This window comes from Pieris napi, chromosome W (genome assembly GCF_905475465.1).
Source record: "Pieris napi chromosome W, ilPieNapi1.2, whole genome shotgun sequence".
NCBI lineage: Eukaryota > Metazoa > Arthropoda > Insecta > Lepidoptera > Pieridae > Pieris > Pieris napi.
The window spans coordinates 779,145-794,589 of record NC_062258.1 but is presented as its reverse complement, the minus strand read 5'-3'; the positions used below and the strand labels follow the sequence as shown (position 1 = coordinate 794,589).

The window sequence follows — 15,445 nt, the reverse complement described above, 5'->3', positions numbered from 1 at the left end:
ATCATTTTCTGAAAAAGACATGAAAACTCCTACACACGTGTACATTCTTTGATAACAAATAAATATTTCTATAATAAAAGTCTAGAAGCCGTGGGCAGATTTAATACGGCGTAAGTAAATATTTTATTAGATATTCAGGTTGCTTGTGGCACATTTCTATTTCTGTTACATTCATTATTTTGAGGCAAGTGAACAGCGTTCCGATAAATCCGAAACTATTTTATTTATAAACGGACCAAGCTTACCACGTTTAGCATTTAGCTGAAAGGTTTTTAAGTAAACAATAGTAACAGAATAAGCTAGTAAAATTATTAATTTATTTTAATATTAATTATGGTATAGACCTAGCTTCGAGCAGTGTTGGAATAGGGGCTTCAGCGTGCGACTCTCATCCCTAAGGTCGTAGGTTCGAGCCCCGGCTGTGCACCAATGAACTTTATTTCTATGTGCGCATTGAACATTAGTGAACGGTGAAAGAAAACATCGTGAGGAAACCTGCTTGCCTTAGACCCAAAAAGCCGACGGCGTGCGTCAGGCACAGGAGGCTGATCACCTACTTGCATATTTAATTAACAAATGATCATGAAACAGATACAGAAATCTGAGGCCAAGGCCTAAATTTTTTTTATACCTAGGTCTAAAAAGGTAAGGTAATGATGACGTTAACAGTCTTAGTGTTCTATAATGATTAGACACTATGTTCGTGTGTCCGAGATACCGCACTTGCCCTTTTATTCTCTACACTAGGTTTTTTAACACAAAAGGTTTAGTTCTCTTTAGGCGTTTTATTCCTGTTGTATCAAGAAGTTTAATGCCTCAGCATTCACATGGCTAGAGTCTGGCTAATGAAAGAAGATAACGAAAAAGTGCGGCAAATTAAAAAAAGAATAGTATGGTACACCTAAAGGATTTATTTATATATTTTGTGGCTTAAACTTACTTGATTTTATTTTGTTACTTTTTATATTGATAGTAACTGTATTTCTATGAAATTAAATACTATACGTATTTAGTCATTTACTATTGACACTTAAAATGACTATCAATGGAAAACTAAAACTATATTTATTATAAAACACAACTTTATTCGGAATAATCAAATCCTGCGAAAGAAACGAAATATTCTATCAAATAAAACAAAGTTTAGGCTATTATACCTGTTAACTATTCGTAAAAAATATATAATAGAAATAAAAATGAGTAATTGCATGAAGTATCGAGACAATAAATCATACTAACCTAAGAAATTCAATGACATTCTGTGTTGCCATCCGAAAGTTTTCAAATAATTCAATTATCTTCTATCATTAGCCAGACTCTATGTAGCCTGTTTAAGTGAGCTAAATATTAAAGATATTTAATTAGGCCATTATATATACATAATATTTATATAAATCAAAATACAAATTATTCTGAAGACTTGATGCTCCAAAGCTTCTTATCTCGATAACATTAGCCGATAAAAGCTTTTGTTATTCTATGAAATCTTCAATATTGTTTTTCTCGTTTATGATTTCTAAGAAGCCGCCCCAATCAGTCTGAGTGTCTGCGATTATTTTACAAGATTTATATACTATTATAATGTTTTATTGTATAAAAGATTTTTTAAATATATATGTAAACATATATAAACTCAAATGTGTTGGAAAAATATTTATTTTAAGAAACAACATTTAGAGTTTGCTATTTCAGTCGAAAATCACTTCCATCTAGGGATGTGAAAAAATAATCGATTATTAAAAAAATCGATTAAAATCGATTTTTTTACGCGATTTTTATATTTAAAATAATCGATTATTTTTATAATTGAAAATTAATCATAGTCGATTTTTATTTGCCACCTCCCGACATTATGTCTGGTCTTTTATAACCCGGACCTCGAACTATTAGGGATATTCGATATAAAGGGTATTTCAACAAGAAGTTTGTTTTTCAATTGTGGCAACACCGAGAACGTGATAGTTTTGACATTTAGTTTTTGGCGGTATTCGTAGCAGGTGCTTTGGCAATTATTACAATGAATTCAATTTCGCTCGAAAATCGCATTAAAATAATTCAAATCCACTATAAAAATGGTGGTTCTGTTAAAGTTACATTTCGTAAAATTCGTGATATTTTCGGCCAGCATAATCGTCCTTCTGAGACCGCTGTTAAGAATTTGGTCGCGAAATTTGAGTCGACAGGCTCGGTACAAAATGTGCCAACACCAACACGTGTTCGACCGGGTCGTTCAACAGAAAACATCGCCGCCGTGAGCCACAGTGTTGAAGAAGATCAAAATTTGTCAATTTCACGACGTTCTCAACAATTGGGGTTATCCAAAAGCACAACATGGCGAATTTTGCGAAAGGATTTGGCTTTGAAGCCTTACAAGATTCAACTGGTGCAGGAATTAAAGCTGATCGACCATTCAAATCGCCGCAGATTCGCTCAGTTCATTCAGGAACAACCTGCTGGTTTTTCTGAAAAAATCATTTTTTCAGACGAAGCCCATTTTCATTTGTCAGGGTACGTCAACAAGCAAAATTGTCGCATTTGGGCTTCTGAAAATCCTAAAGCAATTATTGAGAAGGCTTTGCATACTCAACGTGTTACTGTGTGGTGCACTATGTGGTCTGGAGGCGTGATTGGGCCGTTTTTTTTCGAAGATGAGGCTGGAAATGCGGTAACAGTCAATGGATCACGGTATCGCGAGATGTTAACCACTAAATTTTGGCCTATTATTGATGACATGGATATCACTGAAATGTGGTTTCAACAGGACGGTGCCACATGTCACACAGCCAATGAAACGATTAATTTATTGCAAACCAAATTTCCCGAGCGCATAATTTCGCGAAATTCAGCTGTTAAGTGGCCAGCCAGATCGTGTGATTTAACACCACTGGATTATTTTTTGTGGGGCTATGTTAAAGACAGAGTCTATACGGAGCCAATCGAATCGATTGCAGCCTTAAAACTCAAAATCCGTGATGTCATTAACGAAATAGACCCTCCATTTTGCCAAAAAGTGATTAAAAATTTTGATGAAAGAATCAACATCTGTCAGCGTGGTCGTGGTGGACATTTGCCAGATATCATTTTTCATTCATAATTGCCAAACTTTTCTCTTTGTAATACAATAAAAATTTTATTCATTTTCCTCTAAATTCTTTGTTTTATTTTGTTTTAGAAAACAAAGTTCTTGTTGAAAAACCCTTTACAACGATGTTTATAATGCGATACATTTAATCCGATTCTTTGAAGATGTATTGATATACTCGATGCATTGATGTTTTTTTTGTAAAACATCGAAAGGAGGATAAAACCAGTTAATTTTACAAAAACTCAAGTTTGAATGGAACACTATAATTTAAAAGTAAAATAAATGTATCCAGCAGCACAAGACTACATACAATTAAAAAGACAACAAAAATACTGCAATGTTCTACTGAAAAGACATACACTCAGCATTTATCAAATTTCACCTAAAATCTATCAAAACGAGATTAAGTTAATTTCGATTTTGATTATTTTTAAACGTTAATTTGTGTTTATCCACTCTCACGTACGGGCCGCGCGACTGTTTTCACGTCAACCGTACAGCTACTCGCGCGGCTTAGACCCGCGCGCACCACACCCGCTACATCGCAACAAAAACCATTATATCTGTTGAAATATAGTGCGTTTTCCAATTACAGAGCATAATGCGACTCAGTGCCGCACAATGCCGCATAATGCTGAAGCTTAATTGGAACGTGAATTAGTTTTCAAATGCATCAGCAGAGTGCGCTAAGTCAGTGTTGAAAAAAAAAATGGGCTAGCTGATGGCGACGTGTATCTCGTTCGTATAATATACTTAATATTAAATTTCTCATGTAAATAAAAAATAATTTTTGTAATGAGAAATAAAGTTCTTTTAACATTAAAATGTTCTGAATAGAGTTAGCAACCTCATTAATGTATAAATAATGTGGTTAACAATAATAATTGGTTGAAAACTTTTTACGCTTATTTTAATAATCAAATTATTTCATTAACATTTTTTTACTGAAATAAGAGAAAATCTTTAAAGAATATAAGGTTTTAACAAGCTAAATTAACAGTAAAATATATAGTTTCATGTAAGAAGTTTCATTTACGTTTTGAGTAATTTTTTTTAAATGATTTCTAAAAAAATTATATACTTTTTCAAAACCATTGCAATGTTTACAAAAGTATAATCCTGTAAAATAAATTTGTTTACAGATCCGAATTTTAAAATAAAATTGTATTCATATTTTAAATGTGGAATATAAAAAAAGTAACTATTTATACCTTCATCCATACTTATATTTTTTTTTTAGCAGTTTGAAATAACTTTAATTATTTTCAAAATCTACGACGAAACGAAAGCCTTACAAATTTTTCAACAATAAATAATATTTACTAAAGAAAATTTCGATAAATGCCAACTTAAAGAAAAGCACTGGTAAATTTTCTGTCACTGTGTTGGTATTTATTGCGAGAAGCACGCGAGAGCATTAGTTTTGAGAGTGCTCAATTGTGCGAAGCGTTGCTGTAGTTGGAACATTCAACGTTGAGCATTATGCCGCATAATGCGCTCTAGTGCTGTAATTGGAAAACGCACATAATAACTACAACTATGAAAAAAATACTACAGAATAGGTTGAAGTATATAGATTAAAACACATTTTTTTAATAATTGGATAATGTTAATAAATTAGTACGGGATAAAATATTTGAGTCTGAGCAAAAATGCTTAAATTTTTTATAGATATAGGCCTTACGCAAAAAATATAAACGATTTCGAAATAAGAATAATTTTACAAAAAACTAGTCTAATTATCCTTTCAAAAGATGCCAAGATGTTTATATTTAATCAACATTGAGTAAGCTAATAAATCAAAACAAAACAACCACTTCTCGTAATTTTACAATAGCCTCTTGAGTCGCGCGCTATGACTTTTTGTGCCAAGATGGCCGCCTATCTAAGGTCTCCCACACACCATGTAGTTTTTGACGTGACAACGTCTTATAATTCGATGGAGCCGGCTGCACACAAGAAAAAACATGACTTATGCGGCGTTACCTCGTTCTGAGGCGTTACCTCGCTCTGAGGCGTTCCATTTAAAATTGACATAATTGTATTAATGCGTACAAATAAATGTAACTTGATCAATTCAATTGTGATTTTCATTTACCTCCTTCTCTATATCCATACAAAATACCTATCAAACAAATAATTTTTTTTTTTTTTTTTGAAAAATGCAACCATCCCATCAATATTTTTTTATGACGTTGTCACGTTCAACTATTGTCAGTAAACCGACTTTACAGACAACCGATTTTTTTTAACTAACTAAAAAATAGGGTATGTTCGATTTGTTTCAATCGTATCTTTTTAAATGAAAAACAGAATAACAGTGTCGTAAATTTTAATGAGACATTTTTGATAAGATTTCGAGTTGTAAATGATAATCCACCGTTTCTCCACTGTTTCCACGACCTCCACGACCACCACGACTACTGCAGCACCTAAACCAACATCTACCAGTATAGGATTGATTAGAATTAGCATAAGTTATTAGCAAATAAATGTTCGTATGTCAATTAAATTAATGCAAAATAGCATTATAATGCACTTCACTAAGGAAATTGAAGTGCATCAAAAGTGCAATTATTTTCCAATATCTCAGGAGACATAAATAAACACATTACACCATGCGTAACAAAAAATTGCAAACATATTTTTTCGTTTGTACAAACCCTTATTTATGACGTTTGCTCTAACGTCCGTGGATACCGCACTGTCCATAACGACAAACCTGTGGAACACCTCAATAATATTTGGGAATCTTAAATCATCTTAATGTATTTCTATTTGGAAAAGGCATGAATATGCTTATGAAGGACTCTACATTCATTTTTAACTATTAATTCACTAAACAGACGTAAACAAATCATCAAAATCAGCCAACAACTTCTTTCTAAGAAGCCATTTTGCCCTTGACAAAAATATTTTAAAGTTGAAATTAAACTCAATTTATCATTTAAAACTATATAACATTATCATAACCGTAAGGTACAAATAATCAAGTTTATTTTGATGTATGATAATTAAAGAAATCTTAATATATATAAATCTCGTGTCACAATGTTTGTCCTCAATGGACTCCTAAACTACCGAACCGATATCAATCAAATTTGCACACCGTGTGTAGTTTGATCCAACTTAAAAGATAGGGTAGTTTAAATCTCAAATTATAGTCGCAATATTATTTTATTGCAAAATATTTGTTTATTATTTGATACAATTCTAACAGATGGCGCTGTGTTATAAGTATCAACGTTTCACATAAGCTGTCATCTACCTTTAACATAAGTTCTCCTACCGCTAACAGATGGCGCTGTGTTAAAAGTATCAACGTTTCACATAAGCTATCTACCTTTCACATACGTTCTCCTACCGTTTCCCTTGAATAGTTTACTACTATGTAATATAACAAAAACCTTTCCTAAGAGATTTGACCTCCAACTTTTCAAAGTTAGAGTGTACTTCTCAATGAAAGGCCGGCAACGCACCCACTAAAAATTGGTGTACATGGGCTGCGATGGCTGCCCTTTTTCGGCGTCGCGTCGGCTCATTACCCCCCCCCCATATATAAAAAAAATATTTAATAATGTTTTTATTAACTTACCATTATTATAAACTAGCTGACCCGGCGAACTTCGTTCCGCCGAACAGTTTAATAATATCGTGTTAACTTTAATTAAACTTAATTTAGGATTTCAATATGGTAGGTAATAACATCAATAAAAAATTTTTTGCGTTAGAGGTTTGGATGCCAAAAACCGCCATATCGCTCCCTTTCGTGACATATTTGCAGATATATTTGGTGGAATTTGACTTTCTTATTTTGTCAATAGATGGCACCACATGTTGTTTGCATTCGTAAAATTAATTAATTTATTTGTTGTTTTTCGATAACATATCCGATATTTTACGTATTCTGCTATTCGGAGCGGAGAATAATCCACCAAAAAAGAGATAACTAACATCGGTCCAGCCGATCTTGAGTTATAAGTGGTGTAAGTAACACGACTTTGTTTTATATATTTAAGATTAGATACGTATCTAATTAAAACAGTATTCCAGACATATTTTAATATAATGGAAATATTAATTCCATTGAGGTGGATCACAAATACATAGAACCAGCTACGACTAATTAGTAGCACTAGGTAAATTAACTTTAACTCTACAACTTCCTGTTTCCGGTTGTAACATACGGCGTACTCATGTCTCTTAGCTAACTAGAACCCCTTTGAAGATTAAAATGCTATACCGCAAATACGTTACTCATACTTACTTGTACAAATTTTAATCTGTAATTAATTTAAAAAATAGTACACATGGCAGAAGGGAAACTTCTTTGGCAAACTAATTGTTAAGTCTTGTTCATATTTATACAAATCTAAAACTTTAGATTTCCGAGACTTAATAATAATAATAAAAGCCTTTATTTTTTTTTATTTTTTTTTTTTATAGAACGGGCGGCAAACGGGCAGGAGGCTCACCTGATGTTAAGTGATACCGCCGCCCATGGACACTCTCAGTGCCAGAGGGCTCGCGAGTGCGTTGCCGGCCTTTTAAGAATAGGTACGCTCTTTTCTTGAAGGACCCTAAGTCGAATTGGTTCGGAAATACTTCAGTGGGCAGCTGGTTCCACATAGTGGTTGTGCGCGGCAAAAACTGCCTTGAAAAACGCTCAGTTGTGGAACGGCGGACGTCGAGGTGATACGGGTGGAATTTCGTATTCTGTCTCGACGTCCGATGATGAAATTCAGCTGCAGGTATTAATCCGAACAACTCCTCTGAACACTCTCCATGGTAAATGCGGTAGAAGATGCAGAGTGACCCCACATCTCTACGCAACGCCAAAGGATCAAGCCGCTCGGAGAGGGATTGGTCGTCGACGATTCGAACCGCTCTGCGTTGTATACGGTCAAGTGGAAGGAGCTGGTACTGGGGAGCCCCCGCCCAGAGGTGAGAGCAGTATTCCATGTGGGGCCGAATTTGCGCTTTATATAGTTGCATGCGGTGGCCCGGAGTGAAGTACCGCCTCGCCTTGCTGAGCACACCAAGCTTTTTGGAGGCTAATTTAGCCTTTCCCTCTAAGTGACCGCGAAACTGAACGTCGTTCGATATGTCAACGCCAAGTATTCCAATGCTGGCTGTGGCTTTAAGAAGAGTGTTTTCGAAAAGAGGAGTAGCGACAAAGGGTGTTTTTTTAGCGGAAAACGCGCAAACTTGTGTCTTCTTGGGGTTAAATTGGACTAGGTTTTGTCTGCCCCAGTCTGAGACTCCACGTAGTAGAGTTTCGACTTCAGACACAAGTTTGTTCCGGTACTCATCAACAACTGCCCGAGAAATACCTGCCCGGCCAGTGTAAAGAATATCCCCAGTGCTGTCATCCGCATAGCAGTGAATGTTGCTAAGTTGCAACATATCATTGATATGCAGAAGAAATAGGGTCCGGGATAGAACACAGCCTTGTGGGACCCCAGCGTTCACGGGTTTAAGGTCGGAACATGCTCCGTCGATGACGACCTTGATGCTCCGATCGGCCAGAAAGCTGGAGATCCAATCGCATAATTTCTCGGGAAGCCCATAGGCTGGAAGCTTCGAGAGCAGTGCTCTGTGCCACACCCGATCGAAGGCTTTCGCAATGTCCAAACTTACCGCCAGCGCCTCCCCCTTGGACTCAATTGCCTCTGCCCACCTATGGGGAAGGTATACAAGGAGGTCACCAGCTGAGCGACCACGACGAAAGCCGTACTGAGAATCGCTAATCAACTGGTGGCCTTCTAGATAACTCAAGAGCTGGCAATTAATAATGGTTTCCATTATTTTGGAGAACAAGGAGGTTATAGCTATTGGGCGATAGTTGGACGGATCAGAGCGATCGCCTTTTTTTGGGATCGGATGTATCGAAGCGGTCTTCCAGCACTTCGGGACAGTGCCGAGCGAATACAGGTACCGGAAAAGGCGCGTTAAGACCGGAGCCAACTCAGGAGCACAAATACGCAGCACAATTGGGGGGATACCATCCGGCCCGCTCGACTTATGAATGTCCAAGGAAGATAGTGCTTTGCGGACAGCACGTTGCCGGAATGTGATTTCCGGCATCGAGGAATCACACCGCGAAATGGTCGGTGGTGATCTCCCTCGGTCATCCAAAGTCGAGTTGGACGCGAAGAGACAGCCCAAAAGGTCGGCCTTCTCCTTCGCAGTGTGGGCCAGAGAGTCATCCTCCCTGTGCAGTGGCGGAATGGAGGGCTGACAAAAATTCCCCTGGACAGCTTTGGCGAGAGACCAGAAGGCTCGAGTCCCTGAAGGGAGTTGGGCCAATCTCTCGCCAAATCTGGCAATGTGCTCTGACTTTGCCTTAGTGATTTCCCGTTTGAAGGACCTGGAGGCTGAGTTATATGCTGTTTTAAGTTCGCTGGTATTGGCATCACGAGATTTCGCCGCTTCCGCCCATGCCTTAAAGCATTCACGCTTTCGACGCGAGGCCGCCTTGCAAGAACGTTTAAACCAGGGCTGAGACTTGCCACCGATCGGCACCGCAGAAAATGGAATAAAGAGTTCCATGCCCTGCAGAACCACTTCGGCGACAGAGGCGGCGACGGAATCTGGAGCTTCCGGCGAAAAGCACATAGGCCCCCAAGGGTAGGACGCAAAGAAAGACCGCATCCCGTCCCAATCTGCTGACTTATAGTGCCAAATACGGCGACAACCCATAAAGCGGGGCCGTGAAGGGCGCGTAGATGGCACAGTACTCCGGACCACACAATGATCTGATGAACCCAATGGCGGGTCAACAGAGACTTGATAGTTCTCCGGATGTGAAGTCAGCAGAAGGTCCAACAAAGAGGGTTTATGAACATCCACATCTGGTATTCGCGTAATCGCAGGGACCATTTGTGTCAGGTCGTAGGCTAAAGCAAAGTCGTGAAAGGATCTTCCCGCGTGATCGGTAGTTTCAGAGCCGAGCCAATCGGCATGGTGGGCGTTAAAATCGCCAAGTATCACGATTTCAGCGGTAGGAACCCTTTTGAGCAGGGAATCTGTAGCCATTTGAATGTGCTCAATGAGTCGGTCAGTTTCGGTATTTCCGCTATGGGACCTATACAGGCATGCGTAGAATCGCGGATGGTCATCGCAGTCTACGCGCAGCCAGAGGTTAGATAGGTCCCTTCCTTCAAGCGTCCCGAGGCGACGAGAACAGATATCCTCTCTGACGTACACGCAAACTCCCGCCCGCGGCACAAACGAATGTTCCAATTTGTACCCCGGGTAGGAGAGGTTGGAAGTATCAGCCGGGGAGGAAATCTGAGTCTCGGTAAGAAAGAGCAAGGCCGGCTTCGCAGTCTCTAAATGGTAGTGGACTGCGTTGATATTGGTATTGAGCCCCCTAACATTTGTGAAGTCCACGGCGAGTGTGGACGGGGGTGCCTTTGTAGGATTGCTCCGTTTGCCCCGAGAACGATTAATGTAATTTTTTTTGAGCGCAGAATTGCCCCCCCCAGAATACGAAGGGCAGCCTGTGCGTCCACCACCGGGCGCAGAGTGTCCCGGTGTTGGACGCCCAGAGGGGGATTCTCCACCGCGAGCGCGTGTGGTACCCCCCTGGGGTAGATTCTGTTTTTTTTTTCTGCACCTTCATATTTCTTGTGGGGGGGGGGGGAATGGGCTCCGGGAGTCTCTCTCACCGCACGAAACGCGAGTACAATAAGGCAAACTTATTGCATCACTTCACGCCGGTTTTCTGAGAGACAGTGGTACTGCCCCGGTCGTGCCTGCCCATTTGGCTGAAGCCCGAAGGCGACAGCATGGCACTCCCACTAGGACTGCTGTAACTACTTATACCTACTAGTACATACATATGTGAAATACAAAAAATTAACACTAAAAATAAAAATACTAATAATTAATCGGCAAGCCGGTTGGTTTGTTTCTGTTCTACAGCTTGTCCTTGGACATAGGCCTCTAAGGGCTTCCACTCTTCTCTGTTTCTAGCTTTACGTAGCCACATAGGGCCAGCTACTCTTCCCACATCATCTTCCCATCTTTTTATTTGTCTTCCTCGTTTTCTTCTGTCATAGAGAGGAAGCCATTCCGTCACTTTCTTCGTCCATTTATCTCTATCTTCTCTCATAATGTGTCCTGTTCCATTTCAATATTTTACTAGAAGTAACAGCATTTCTAAACTTTGTCATGTCCTTTATTTCTTCTAGTTTAACTCTATCTTTCAATTTAAGACCTAGAACACTCCTTTCGATACTATTCTGACATACTCTTAGTTTGTTTTCTTGTTTATTTGTGAGTGACCAGGTTTGACATACGTATATCAGGCACGGTAATTATTCCTCTAAGGATTATCCGAGACTTAGAGGGAAAAGGTAGATATGTTAGGAATTTAATGAATTAAATTGTCATTAAGTGTCGAAAATTAATACAATTTATAAAAAAAAAATTTCTTTGATAATAAAAACACGTGCCATTTTAATTTACAATTTGTCATTTGAGATTTCAATAAATTATTTTGGATAAAATATAAAATACTAATATATCATAAATTCTCTTTACGAAATTTTAATTTAAAAAAATAGAATTTCTATAAATTTACCCTTCTCACTCTCTCTCCATCAGTGTAAATCTTTCTCTTTCTTTTCTTCGACAAAAACGCTGCGCATCTTCGTGACGATTTCGCAAAAATTTACCCTCCTGCGCCTATAGAAGTTTCACTTCAAAAATATTTTGTTTATACAACAAGCACCTGTAACGGCGTTTGTTTTTTTTTTTAAAATCAGGATATAAATATAACCTATGTTAGTCAGGTATAGAATTTTCAAACCAGTCCTGTACTTTTTGAGTATATTCGATATAAGCGTACAAGATTATGGATCTTTCATCTTTAAAGGGTTCGCATATATAAAAGGGTTTGAATACTTCCCTATACACCGAACTCAATTGACTGAATTATTTAGCTCGGTGACTTACCAACTTTTGTAAACTTAAAGCTGGAGCTTTAGCATAGAACTTTGTCTCCGTGGAAATACTTTAGAAACTTCAGTCAAAGCATATCTTGCGAATTACTTTTAAATATTTGGCATATTACAAATATGGTGAAAAAGTAATGATTTTACCAAAAAATCTGCACGTGTTTTTTTATAGTGTTAAAGTAGTAGAGCAGTGTTGGCCTAGTGGCTTCAGCGTGCGACCCTCATCCCTGAGGTCGTAAGGTCGGTCCCCGGCTGTGCACCAATGGACTTTCATTCTATGTGCGCATTTAACATTCGCTCGAACGGTGAAGGAAAACATCGTGAGGAAACCGACATGTCTTAGACCCAAAAAGTCGACGGCGTGTGTCAGGCACTGGACTCACCTACTTGCCTATTCGATTGAAAAATGATCTTGAAACAGAGTCAGAAATCTGAGGCCCAGACCTAAAAGAGGTTGTAGCACTACTACTCTACTTTAACAACAAAATTTTTATTTTTAAGTAGACAGTAAACTTTTGCGCACTAATTATTAGATATATATGTAAAGAAATAATTATATTTCTTAAATTAGATTATTCATTTTCTATTTTGTTTTTATAAATGTTCATTTAGTTTTGTTTGTTAGTCCGTGGAAAAGACATTAGTTTTGTTTGTCTATGTATGTGTCATTTTTAATTTGAATACGAAGTGTTTGTTGTGAGTAAATTTTTAATTGATTATAAGAGAAATAGGATGGAAGTGATTTTCAACTGAAATAGCAAACTCTAAATGTTGTTTCTTAAAGTAAGTATTTTTGCAACACATTTGAGTTTATATATATATATATATATATATATAAAATCTTTTATACAATAAAACATAATAATAGTATATAAATGTTGTAAAATAATCGCAGACAATATTGAAGATTTCATAGAATAACAAAAGCTTTTATCGGCTAATGTTATCGAGATAAGAAGCTTTGGAGCAACAAGTCATCAGAATAATTTGTATTTTGATTTATATTAATATATGTATACAAAACGGCCTAATTAAATATCTTAAATATTTAGCTCACTTAAACAGGCTATACAGTTACTATCAATGTAAAAAATAATAAAATAAAATCCAGTAAGTTTAATCCACAAAATATATCAAACTTTTAGGGATACCATACTATTTTTTTTAAGTTGCCGCGCTTTTTCGTTATCTTCTTTCATTAGCCAGACTCTAGCCACGTGAATGCTGCAATAAACTTCTTGATACAACAGGAATAGAACGCGTTAAGAGAACTGAAACTTTTGTGTTAAAAAACCTAGTGTAGAGAATAAAAATGGAAGTGCGGTATCTCGGACACACAAACATAGTGTCTAATCATTATAGAACACTAAGACTGTTATTGATCATTCCCTTAGTTTAAGCTATTTATTGGTATTGTAGAAAATTAAGTCAACATAATATTACTAATTTGCCATAATTATTGAATAGGCCGACGGCCTGACGCACGCCGTCGATTTTTTTGGGTCTAAGGCAAGCCGGTTTCCTCACGATGTTTTCCTTCACCGTTCACTGATGTTCAATGCTCACATAGAAATAAAGTCCATTGGCGCACAGCTGGGGATCGAACCTACGACCTCAGGGATGAGAGTCGCACGCTGAAGCGCCTATTCCAACACTGCTGCGTCTATACCATAATAAATTAATATTAAAATAAATTAATAATTTTACTAACTTATTCTGTTACTATTGTTTATTGTTTACTTAAAAACCTTTTAGCATTTAGCTAAACGTGGCGTAAGCTTGGTCCGTTTATAAATAAAATAGTTTCGGATTTATCGGAACGCTGTTCACTTGCCTAAAAATGAATGTAACAGAAATAGAAATGTGCCACAAGCAACCTGAATATCTAATAAAATACTTACTTACGCCGTATTAAATCTGCCCACAGGTTCTAGACTTTTATTATAGAAATATTATTTGTTATCAAAGGACGTACACGTGTGTAGGAGTTTTTAAATCTATTTCAGAAAATGATAGACACATTACGCCATAATATTATCTATACTAATATTATAAAGAGGAAAGATTTGATTTTTTGTTTGTTTGAAATGAATAGGCTCGGAAACTACTGGACCGATTTCAAAAATTCTTTCACCGTTGGCAAGCTACACTATTTCCGAGTGACATACATTCATTTTCAAAAAAATTAGGGATGCTTACTAAAACTTGAATAATCTAACCCAAGGTGTAAAAAAATAAACAAAAAAAACTTCCTTCAATCGCGTGCGCTGCGAAAACTATTAATGATAGAACAAAATGGTGTATTAAAATTTTTTAGGACACACCACTATCTATAAAAATTGTCGCGACATCATGTCTCTATCTTTTATAGTTACGTCACAATAAGCGTCCTTTTATTATTTTTTTAAATTAAAATACCACCGCTAGAAAAGGCTCTTTATTCGTACCTAGGTATTGATCCTTATCAAAATAATTACCAACGTTTCACATAAGCTACAATTTAATGGCATAACCACCAAAAAAGCATGGTGGATTGGTGTTCTCCTGCCGTTTCTCTGGAATAGTTTACTACTATGTATTATAACAAAAATCTTATCCACAGCAACGCTTGGCCGAGTATACTAGTACATTATAACGCTTCAAGCACTTCAATTATTAATTGTGATCCCTTGTCGAAGTTCCAGGTAATCTAATAAATACTCAAGGAAAATTACTGAACCGTTATGCAGTGAAATATTAGATTTTATTTGAATAAACATCTCGAGAGTCTAGACTTACCGCTAAGTGATTTGACAAATCCGGATTTTGGACACACGAAAATCGTCTTTAGCGCTATCAATAAGCAAAAATGATCTGCATTTGTTTCTTCAGATTTCAAGAACTTTTGAGTTGAATGTTTAAATTATTTTTGTGTTGTCCATTCATCGAACAATCATTATAACACTACGGAAAAAAACATGGGTAACTGCGGGCACAGTTCGTATATTTTATTTTATTTATAGATGTAACTTAACATCCTTAAGAAGAAATGTCGGCTTAGAAGGTCGGCAACGCACTCGCGAATCCTCTTGTATATATATACATATATCATTTAACATCAGGTGAGCCTCCTACCGCCCCCTGTTCTATATAAACAAATGTGTCAGAAATTATGTAACCCAATATTAAGTTACACATATATATTTTAGTTAATAATTAGAAGAGCAATGTTGGCCTAGTGGCTTCAGCGTGCGACTCTTTTCCCTGAGATCCCTGGGTTCCCTGGGTTCGGTCCGCGGGTTATACACCAATGGAACTTCTTTCTATGCGCATTTAACATTCACTCGAACGGTGAAGGAAAACGTGGGGAATAAAGAAATCTGAGGGCCAGACCTAAAAAGAAAGGTTGTAGCGT

General features: G+C 37.1%; 1 long non-coding RNA gene across 1 annotated transcript; it reads right to left on the bottom strand.

Annotated features, from left to right (window-relative positions):
• Window positions 1-5,400: 5,400 nt before the first annotated feature.
• On the bottom strand, window positions 5,401-5,807 carry LOC125062102. The gene is made up of 2 exons (XR_007119183.1): window positions 5,749-5,807; window positions 5,401-5,517 (listed from the first exon to the last, which is right to left on the bottom strand). It is a non-coding gene; the product is annotated as an uncharacterized LOC125062102 (long non-coding RNA).
• Window positions 5,808-15,445: the final 9,638 nt, after the last annotated feature.